The following is a 12189-nucleotide window of genomic DNA, read 5'->3' on the forward strand; positions in this document are numbered from 1 at the left end:
ATTCCTCCATCCCAGCAAAATGCTCAGGATTGATGACTCTTGAATATAGTGAAAACCTGCTAAACTGTGGTAACTATATGTGTGTAGTTGCTGTTCTTTTTGGAGTTAAAACTTCAATTATTACATGGATCCCTTGGAGATCTGCCGAGATAAGAAGGTGCCTGATTCCTCTGCCAGCCTCCTAAGGCCATGTCTGCAGCCATGAACTAGCCTGAAGCGTGTGCCATGTGAGAGTCTTCTGTGAACATCACAGATGCAGACACCTGGGATGCCCCTTAAGAGGATGTTATCCAGTGGGTGTGAAGTGACGCTCACCTTCCTAGGGCACTGAACCCTTACAGTTACGGTATCAGTTAAAGCTAAGCTAGTTTCATGCCTTCTAATACCATTCATCAACAGTTCTCTCTCTACATTTTTGTTGTCCCTTTACTCTTTCCCCCAGGATGACTACTCAGCCCTTTCTGTGGTTCCAAGCAAGACGCTGACTAGGAAGGGAAGGGCAGCAATCCTGGCGGCCTGGGGGAGCTTGGCCAAGACATCACCCCTGACTCCAAGTCCCCCATTTCCAGAACCCATATGGAAAAGCATTTCATATTTGTGAAATGTTTACAGTTACACAGTCTCAAGACATAAGTAACTATAAATAACCTGCGTGAAGCAATTCACACAGAAACCCCGTTAGAGCATTAGTAATGTGCTAGGTCCACTTTCGTAATTTTGCTCGCTTGGTGTCTTTTTCTTAAATATCTGTTGTGAGTGATCTTAGGGTTCATAGATCATTTTTTTTTTTTGGACAGGCAGAGTAGACAATGAGAGAGAGAAACAGAGAAAAAGGTCTTCCTTTGCCGTTGGTTCACCCTGCAATGGCCGCCGCGGCCAGCGTGCTGCAGCCATCGCACCGCGCTGATCCGATGGCAGGAGCCAGGTACTTATCCTGGTCTCCCATGGGGTGCAGGGCCCAAGTACTTGGGCTATCCTCCACTGCACTCCCTGGCCACAGCAGAGAGCTGGCCTGGAAGAGGGGCAACCGGGACAGAATCCGGTGCCCCGACTGGGACTAGAACCCGGTGTGCCGGTGCCACAAGGCAGAGGATTAGCCTAGTGAGCCAAAGTGCTGGCCCATAGACCATTTTTAAAAATGAATCAATGCATAAAGACCAACATAAACAGTAAAATAAAGATTGTGAGTTGTTAGCAAAAATGATAACCTTGGAAATGTATTATTTTAGTTCTGAGTTCCTAAAAGAATAATATTTAATAGTCTGTGCTTAAAATCCATTTCATCTTTGTTGCTATAGTCTACATCTCAAAGTTTTCAACTTTCAATTACACTCAGAGAAAAACAGAGGTGAGTCAGTCCAAACATTTTAGATTACTTAAGAAGTCATATTTATACTGTTATTTGAATGAATATTTTCTAAATGTATAGATTTTAGGATGGCAAGCAATATATATTGATACTAAAATAACAAAATTTGAGAACTGTATGGTTTATTAGAAAAGAATTAACTACTAAGATTTAAAGTTAACTGGCATTTAATACATTTGTTTGGTATTCCTTTTTGCATGAAAACCACTTGAAACATTTACTTGTAAAATCTTTCCATGAATTACGAATGCAATTGATTTTACTAGAGACATTTTCCTCTCATGACCTTTTCCGTTAAAATGGTAAAAAATTTAAGCAAGTGCATAAAATAAAGCAAAAAGAAAGATGATGACAAAATAAAAAATGTAGGAGTGATAGTACATGAATGAAGTGCAAAACAGATCTTTGAAATCTGATAGTTCTATTTAAATTACCAATTGTTGTGCAATTTTCATTCGTGTTGAAATTATATCCATGTGGCTAAAGTAATTCAATTGCATTATCACAGTCAAGTGATAGACCATATGAAGAAGGAACTAAAGCTAGAAGTCCACATGCGTTGTCTGCTTATCCAGCAATCTACCAAACCAATCAGAGTTTATTTCCTCCCTGACCCATATTCTCCTGTGTCTTTAGAAAATAGTATATTCTAATTTATCTTGGAGAAAGAGAGAGAGAGAGAGGGAATGAGAAGGAGAAACTCCCATTGGTTGATTTACACCCCAAATGTCAACAATGGCCAGGTCTGGGCCAGGCCAGGAGCACAGAACTCAATTCAAGTTTCATACATGGGTGACAGATCTAATTGAGCCATCACCTGTTGCCTTCCAGGATACACACTGACAAGAAGTTGGAATCAAAGGAGAAGCATAGGTCTGGCATTGAATAAAGGGTTAAACCACTACCTATAACTCCTGCATCCCACTTGGGTGCTAATTCCTGGCCATTACCACCATTTGGTTAGTGGACCAGTGGATGGAAGATCTCTCTAGCATTCCCTCTTTCTCTCTGTAATTCTGCCTTCCAAATAAATAAAACAAATCTTAAAAAAAAAAGCAAAGCCTATAATGGAAATGAGACAGTGTTTTAAGGGATGCAGGCCTCCCTAGTGGTATATAACCACTGCACAGATATCTGCCCTGCCCTGTTGTCTATTTTTGTACAATTGCCTTCAGTTAAAAGCAGATCACATTGGGGCCAGTGTTGTGGCACAGAGGGTTAAGGCTCTGGCCTGAAGTGCTGGCTTCCCATATGGGTGCCAGTTCAAGTCCCGGCTGCTCCACTTCTGATACAGCTCTCTGCTATGGCCTGGGAAAGCAGTAGAAGATGGCCCAAGTCCTTGGCTTCAGATCAGCCCAGCTCTGGCTGTTGCAGCCACTTGGGGAGTGAATCAGCAGATGGAAGACTTTTCTCTGACTCCACCTCTCTCTGTTACTCTGTCTTTCAAATAAATAAAATAAAATCTGAAGAAAAAAAAATAACAGATCACATGAAGGCATTGGAAGAGAAGGTTGAGAGTAAAGAAAAGCCAGTTAAACATTTTAAGAACTAATTTAAATATAATTTATATTGAGTTTTGAGAAAAGATTCATCCCAGTTATTATCCAAAAAGGTATTTAATCTGTTCTTACTCATGTTGCTTAAAGTTATTTTTTAATAGAAGCTTTCTGAATAATTTATCTGTAAAGAGATCTGACTTCTTTAAAATAAAGAAACTGTGGAAAAGTCAATAAAGGAAATTCTGAATGCCCACAAATGCTTAATAAGATAAAATGGTTTCAAATTGCTTGTAAAATTATTTTATTTAAATTGTTTTCAGTTAAAAAAATATTGTGGGTTCTGTCATTAGTTCTGTTGTTTTGTTCTCAGTTAATATCATAATCAAAGGAAGGAAATAAATGAGAGTACTTGAATAGTCTACCAAATCAATATTAGTAGAAAAATGAAGTTCTTTTTCTTTATTTTACTAGTGTCAAAATGAAACACTAATAAAAATGCTTTCAAGAAAAATTAAGCATGATGACTTTCAACTAATGTTATATTTTTATTTCAGTTGTGCCATTTAGTATTTTTCTTTTCATATTATACCTGTCAGGTTCCTAAAATATATACATGAAATACCCAGCCTTATGGATATTTAGAGTTGTCAACCTGGTAAGCAAAGGGATTTATGGGCAGGCATATGGACTAGCAGTTGAGTTGCCAGTGGAAATGCTCTTGTCTCATTTCAGAGAGCTTGGGTTCAAGTTCCAGCTTCCTAGTAATGCAAACCCTAAGAGACACCAGGTGACGGCTCAGGCAGCTGGATCACTGCCCACCATGGGAAACCCAGAATGACAAGTTCTTGATTTCAGCTTGTTCATCTGCTCCTTTGCACATATTCGAGCAGTGGTCCAGCAGATGGGAGTATTCTCTTAGTCTCTCTCTCCCCCATCCACCACTTCAAGTAAATATTTTTTAAATTAAGAGTGTTTCATACACAAATCCAACAAGTCTAATGCATTAAGTTGATCATCTTTCTCTAATGCCCTGTTACTTTTGAAAATGTGAACATTGCTAGGAAGAGAATCATATTAAACATGCGTGAACTTCACTAAAGAAATAAAAGCAGGGAAGTAGAGAAAGGAGATGATGAAAGCTGGGAAGATCTAACAAAATCTCCAGTAACTATCATGTTACTTAACTAATACTAGTCAATATTTCTTTAAAATCAGCAAAATACTAATCACTGCTTCTTAAATTAACATGACAGTACCCAAAACATTTTGTACTTACATGCCAGTGGTTGCTTTCATGTGCTGGGCATACACATGTTTGTTGGCTTACAATGATGTTATGTCTTAATGAACCCATGCTAAACTGAAGATACGGTAACTTAAAATAACACGTTAAACAAGTAACCTACAGAGAATTCTAACTTAGCTGCTCAACATATGGCAGAGTATCTGATGCTTCCACTCATGATCATGGGACTGCCCAAAATTGATAAAGGGAAGGCCCCACGGCTCAGTAGGCTAATCCTCTGCCTTGCAGCACCGGCACACCAGGTTCTAGTCCCAGTCGGGGCGCCGGATTCTGTCCCAGTTGCCCCTCTTCCAGGCCAGCTCTCTGCTGTGACCAGGGAGTGCAGTGGAGGATGGCCCAAGTGCTTGGGCCCTGCACCCCATGGGAGACCAGGAGAAGTACCTGGCTCTTGCCTTCGGATCAGTGCGGTGCGCAGGCTGCAGCGGCCATTGGAGGGTGAACCAACGGCAAAGGAAGACCTTTCTCTCTCTCTCTCTCTCTCTCTCTCTCACTGTCCACTCTGCCTGTCAAAAAAAAAAAAATTGATAAAGGTCCAAATTCAAAATTCAAAGTAGGGCCTCTGTTCAATGAATGTATCATTTAATCTATGATAAAGTCAAAAAATCTTCAGTTGAACCATCCTGCATCAGAAATTGACAGTTAAGGGTCCCGTTAGAGACACTTTCTTATGGAATTGTAAACCTCTTTTTCTTTTGTTCTTTCATGAGTCCTATGTGTTTGAACATGCTATAGTTTTTCAACACTTTGTCTTAGCTGCATTTTGCTCAGTAAAATTCAGTCCTCTTGGCCAGGTCAAGAGAGAAAGCTGTAACTAATTGTTCTAAACAGTTACTTGTCAGCTGAATGCATTTTCCAATTGCCTTCTTGTTGAAGTGAAATGGACACTATGAGAAACAGTGACTTGATCAGCTCTTGTCCTTCTTTTCAATTTGCACTGGTCTTGTGATCAAACACAGCATGACTCTAGTGGCACTCTTGTGTTGGGACAAGGTTCCTCTGAAATTCTGAACATCCAAAGGACATGAAGACCTTTGTTGTGGATTATTTGCAAGGTTTCTGAGAAGGGAAGTTCTTGGAAGTATCGCTTTCCAAAAGTACTGGAATGTAGGTATAATTTCTGTTGCACACTGCATTAAAAGCCCAGAATGCAATGAAAATATACTTCTTTCTATGTTTAATTGCCAAACTCTTCCCTGGAACAGATTCATGGGAAGAAAGTAAACCTCCCCTCAACACACTTCTGCATTTTGCTTCTGTTCAAGTGTTTTAAAGAATACTAATAAAATCTAAAACAAATCCATTAAGTCAAAAGAAATTATCACTTTCTGGGTAAAATGTCATTTCACAACTCAAAATTCCAAATTATTGGTTTCCTCACGATGGTGGCAATTATAAAAGAAAAAAAAATCTTAAACGTTTTTCACCTAAGTATTCCCCATTTAAGTTGTAAACTCTGGGACTTTTAGTACAAACTCAGAATTGGAAACTCAAAGATGGCATTTGTAGATTTTCTTTTAAGAAATGGATTCAATGTGTTTGTTACTTAGCTTGCACTTTATGAATGAAGGTGCATATTTCGTCACAGTTCCTTAGAATATTTTGCCTCCACAGCTCCGCAAAATACTTATTTTTTAACTGTAGAATTTATCCATAACCACCATCAATTCTCTTTTCCATGGATATTGTTTCTTCATGAGGAACACTATCCTTCATTATGTCTTGGTGATTAATAGTGAGGGAAGCCTACATTTACTTGGTGCACTTGGAACATTTTAGTTTCACGGTTCACACAGGCAAAGACAACAGCTATTGTATAACTAATTTTAATGTTCTTTTGTCTTTTTTTCCTGAGATACTCAAGGGGATGAACAACAACCACAGGACCCCTTCAAAGGCTAACACATATAATAAGTTATTAAATGTCAAGTGGTGTCCAAGTCAAGTATTTCCCCAAATTTCATCACCTTAGCTTTCTAGTTTTTCATCTGGACTAGTGGCACCACTAGTCATGCACCACTATTTTCCCATCATTTCTTTGTATTTTCTACATTTTACAACATAGCATGGGAGGTTCTTAAACTCTCTGTGTTGTGCTTCAACTTTGCTCAACTTTCTGGAAATTACAGAAATCAGTGAGGTTCAAATGATGGCTAATCAAGTAAGATTGGACAGTAAAGAAATTAAGACAAATTATAAGAAAGTAATTTGTAAGGTAAGATTTCTACCTGATATTTATATGTATAGGCATGCATTTATACAACTATTTTTTAAAAATAAAGATTTCTTAAACTTTTACCTATAATCCAGGCTACGGAAATTTAAGGAGTTCAATCTGAAATTTAAGCTGAAACTTTACCTGCTTACTTAATATGGAAGTTTAGCCAGAAGAAGTTATAGTTATGAGAGATAAGTACCAATTTATATAAAGTAGGAATTTTTGATTATAGAAATCTCTGAATCATAAAAATGTCAGTGGGTTTAATAATGTGCACTTTACAAAGTAAATTCCCAGGGAATTGCAATTTCAAAGTCAGAGAACTATAGAATCACAACCGTATCTTTATAGAACATTTACAGATGAGGTCACTGATTTCATAGAGAAAAGAAAATAGGAACAGGAACAACATCAATGAACTCACTCTGGGATGATCCCTGTGGTGTGAGGGCTTACATTTAACTTCTGTTTAAACACAAACATTAATAATGCCACTTCAAAAACAGTTTCAAATGCCTGTTTTCCACATTTCTGATCATGCAGTAACTTTCTGTATTTTGAAAATTGAATTATAAAATTAGAATTTGATTCAGACAACTATTTGACTATCACATATAATAATGATAATTTAAATACCTATGTATATGTCATATCATGCATCATCAAAGTCGCTTTATAAATTAATTATCACGAATTAGTTTTAATTCTCACACAATGAAGCCACCTACTACTGTATCACATGGAGTTTGTGTTGGGTGATCTGAGTGGATATTCTAGATCCACTACTAGCTAGCTGTGAGAGTTTGGCCAAGTTAATAATCTCCACTACTCCTAGAAAGTGTTAAAATATTTCCTCATAATGTTCTGAAGAGGATGAAATGGGGGCAATCTGTGTGAAGATTTTAGTGTAGTATGTGGTTTAAGTGTCATCAATGAATACTAGCAACTTTTATGATTTTTATTAGAATGATCCCTACAGTGAACAATTTGTGATGGACTAGAACATCAAGGCAAAGCAAGGACCTGTGGGGGCTATGTATTCCTTTTGAGTTATAGTTTTATTTGTCTCATTAATTTATTATGGAAAAACACAAAAAAGTTGGTGGATAAAAATTCCACGAGTCTCTAAATGCTACAAAATTTATCCTCTCTTCTCAGCTTTCTTTTTATTCTATACAATTCTATTCTTAAATAAAATGTAGCAACACGGATTGCAATTTTAGAAGGTGGCTTAGAGTCTTCAGAATCTTTCAAAATTTATTAAAAATATCTTTTCTGTGTATTCATGTACTTGATATCCAGTATTCTAGCTAATATATAAGCAACACAGTATTTTCTGATCCTTTGGAAATCACAAAATGCATATTAATAATTTATCAGTGAACTCTATTAGAGCTAAAACTTTTTCTTCAGGATATAAATACAAAAATTTAAGGAAATTTTATCAGGTAGAATGCATCAAGGCACTTCTCATCCTAAGTCCTGTATACCAGATGCAACATTAGAAAATGCTGTCAGGCAGGCATTTGACCCAGCCATCAAATACTGTTTGGGACACTCACATCCCATAATTGAGTGCCTGGTTTTTAGTCCTGGCTCCCAGTTCCATCTTCCTACTAGGGCACAGCCTGTGAAGCAGCAGATGATGGCTCAAATTCTTGGGTCCCTGACACCCACATGGGAGACTTGACTGAGTTCCCAGCCCCTGGCTTTGGCCTGGCCCACCTCTGGCTGTTGCATGCTTTTGAAGAATGAACTAGTGAATGGAAGATTCTCTTTCTCTCCTTTGCAGAAACTGAAAGATTTTTTTTTAAAGTAAAAAAAATGACAGTACAATTTGTATATCAAAGTATTGTATAGTATGTATCATTTGTTTATCTATATCTAATTATAGATCTGCGTCTATATTCTACATAAGGTGTTTACATATATAAATATACACATATACAAATACAAAATCATATGCATATATTCTGTAAAGTGATGCTTAACATTCATAATTATTGTATATGGATTAGTGTTTGCAATTAACCCTAGCTATTTTCTGAATTTTTCCTATTTATTTCTCAGAAAGTTGTATATGCACATGTATTGGTTACAATTTTTTCAGCATATAATAACATTATTTCACAAAAGGCCCCTGTTTCTTTTTTCCCTATATACCCACAATGGCTGGACCCAGCAATTCTATCCCAATCTACATGAGTGACAGGAAGCCATCATTCCTGCCTCCCAGAGTTTCCATTTCCCCAGAACTGGAATCAGGAGCCAGAGCTGGAGTCAAGCTGAGATACTCAACAGAGCACATGGGCATCTTCACCACCAGGCTCAACAAGTGGTTGAGCCAAGTGCCATCACTTTGAAATGTAAAATCATAATCATTATTTTCCCAAAAGTTATTATAAAACATATAGTAAGTATTTTCAGAAAATTCTTAAGCTCTCAATTTACCAAAACTATGTACCTAAGATCCCTGAAAGTACTGATAATTCACTATTACCAGAACATTTATTGATATAAATAAGAATGGTGCTTAGTTGTTTTTGAGACACTTATAATGTTGCTGAGTGGAACTGATCCATGAAGTCTCAAATATATAAGATTTTGAGAAACACTGAAGTAGATGTGTGTATGTGTGTGTCCATATGCATATAAACATCTCTATGCATTCCTGAACTGGAATGAACACTAGCTTCAGAATCTTTGCATATACCAGCGCTGTTTCCTCAAGGTTCTTTCCCCCACTCACATGAAGAGTGGCACACACAGTATGTTTTGTTATCCTTGGTCTCTGCTGAAACGTCTTATCCTCATGAGCCTTCCTTTCATGATCAACCTAAGTAAAGTCATCCTCTCTGTGGCTATCCATTGCCCTGTCTTTATTTTCTACAATAATACCAGCCATTATTAATATGACTGTTTATCCATCCATTCAAAAGGATTCAAAGAACCAGAGTGAAGGTCTCTTATTTACTATAGTATCTCAGTCAATGATTAGTGAAAACATGACTGAATTAGTAGATTCCAAGATGGCAGATTAGGGAGTGATATGATGCATTAGACTAGGGCTAAGCAATGAAAGAACAGAGTGTAGGAAGTGCACCTTCAGGGGAGAATTAGAGAGAAACCCACACTGGAAGTTCTATAAGAGGAGGAGGAACCCGGTGGACCTGTGTGGGGGGTGCAGACACGCAGCATGAACACAGGCACAGTGCATCACTGCAACAAACACCTGGCGTGGGAGGCAGCTTGGTAATAGAGGTGATACAGGGTCGCAGCAACTCATGGAAATATAACCAGAGGGAGAGCATGGCATGAGTGTGGATTGGAGCCCTGGGGGCTGGCAGTTGCCTGTGGACCCAATGGAAGCAGAAAGGGTACGTTTGTCTCATTGCCCAACTTCTCCACAACAGTTCCCGCTGCCGAGCTGAGAAAAGAGGGACGCAAGCCTTCGTGGGTGCACAGCAACTAGGTGATACAGGCTGCCATCTTCACAGCAGTACTGGAGGCAGTGGTGGAGCAACATTCAGCCAGGGGCTCTTCTGTGCTCATTGGGATCCAGTGGTTCTAGTGGAGGGAACAATCTGCAGTCCCCATTAACTACAAGGTGGCTTTGACAACCACATAGGTAGGTGAGGTGCTTGCAGCCTCCCAGGATAAAAACATTTAGGTGGAACTGTGTCAGGGAATGTCTGCCTCTGTTTTGGGCAGACTGGCAGGGCAAACAGACAGCTCTCTTCCCAGCAACTGTGAGAGCCTTGTGTGCTGAGACCATGGGAACTCAGTGGTTACAAGAGAAGGAGCAGGTAGTGGCTGAATTTCAGAACAATCACCAGGAGCAGCCCTGCACACTCACTGTGCTAGCAGTGAGGACTGCACAAATAATTTCTCCGGGTCGTAGGATGACACAGAATACACTGAGGGCTAACCTTCCTAGGCATTGAGATATATCATGCCCAACTTGGATATCACCCTGGATACTCGCCCCATCCTGGAGCACTGATCAGAGCTCCCTGGCCACATCCACCAAACACCTCTTGATATTCACTGAAAGTGCAGACATCCCACTAAGCCATAGAGGCATAGCTCAAAGATAAAAGCCATCAGAGAAAAAAATTTAACCCCACAAATACCTAAAAACAAATGCAGAAATTCAAGAAACAGAATAAGGAGGAAGACACCATTTCCCACCTTCAAAGGAACAGAACAACATTTCAATATTAGAATGTGAAGATGAAGAGATTGAGGAAATGCCAGAAACAGAATTTAAAAACTAATCATGGGACTAGTTAAAAGCAATCAGAAACAAGTCCACAAACTAAGGAAAACCATACATGATACGAATGAAAAATTTTCCCATCAAACTGAGATTAAAAAGAGAAATCAAAATGTAATGTTGGAAATGAAAAATTCAATTATCAAACAATAATGCACTGCAAAGCCTTAACAGTACACTTGGCAAGGCAGAAGAAAGAACACCTGAACTGGAAGACAAATCTTTGGAAATCTTGCAGTCAAACCAAAAAAAAAAAAAAAAAAAAAAAAAGATACTATCAAATGATCCAACGTATGGGACTTAGGATTTCCTGAAGGTGTGGAAAGAAAGAATGGACTAGAAGACCTATTTAATGAAATAATTACAGAAAATTTCCCCAATTTGGAGAAAGAATTAAATACCTTGGAAAAAATTTAACCAAGAATGTCAAAACACTAAAGAAAGAAATAGAAGAGAACATTGGGAAATGGGCAATCTTTCACATTCATTGATTGGAAGAATCAACATCATTAAAATGTCCATATTAACAAAAATCATTTACAGATTCAATGCAATCCCAATCAAAATACTATAGACATTCTTCACAGATCTAGAAAAAATACAGATGGAAACACAAAAGACCCCAAGTAGCTAAGGTAACACAAACAAAACTGGAAGCATCATAATACCTGATTTCCTCTTCTTTTTTTAAAAAAAAAATTATTTATTTATTTGAAAGGCAGAGTTACAGAGAAGCAGAGGCAGGGGGGTGGAGAGAGAGAGAGAGAAAGAGAGAGAGAAAGAGAAAGAGAAAGAGAGAGAATCTTCTATCCACTGGATCACTCCACGGATGGCTGCAATGGCCGGAGTTGTGCTGATCCAAAGCCAGGAGCCAGGAGCTTCTTCTGGGTCTCTCACACAGGTGCAGGGGCCCAAGGACTTGGGTCATCTTCCACTGTTTTCCCTGGCCATAGCAGAGAGCTGGATCACAAGTGGAACAACTGGGACTTGAGCCAGCACCCATATGGGATGCCAGCACTGCAGGTAGCAGTGTTACCCATTGTGCCACAGTGCCAGCCCCAATACCTGATTTCAAGATATGCTATAGGGCAGTTATTATCAAAACAGCCTGGTACTGGCACAAAAACAGACTTGTAGACCAATGGAACAGAATAGAAACTCCAGAAATGAATCCATGTATCTATAACCAACTTATCTTTGATGAAGGAGCTAAAAGTCAGTCCCTGGAGTAACAATTGAAACTGGGGAAACTGGATCTCTATATGCAGAAGCATGTAACTCAGACCCATATCCAACATCGTACAAAGAATCCACTCAAAATGAATCAAAGACCTGAATCTACGACCCAATACCATCAAATTACGAGAGAACTAGAGAACACTGGGGAAGCTTTGCAAGACATTGGCATAGGCAAACACTTTTTGGAAAAAAAAAAAAAAAACCAAACAGAAGCACAGGGAATCAAAACAAAAATCTACAAATGGGATTGCCTGAAGCTGAGAATCTTCCGCACTGCAAAAGAAA

The sequence above is a fragment of the Oryctolagus cuniculus genome, chromosome 2, assembly GCF_051225735.1.
Source record: "Oryctolagus cuniculus isolate XC-2025 breed Fujian yellow rabbit chromosome 2, ASM5122573v1, whole genome shotgun sequence".
Lineage (NCBI taxonomy): Eukaryota > Metazoa > Chordata > Mammalia > Lagomorpha > Leporidae > Oryctolagus > Oryctolagus cuniculus.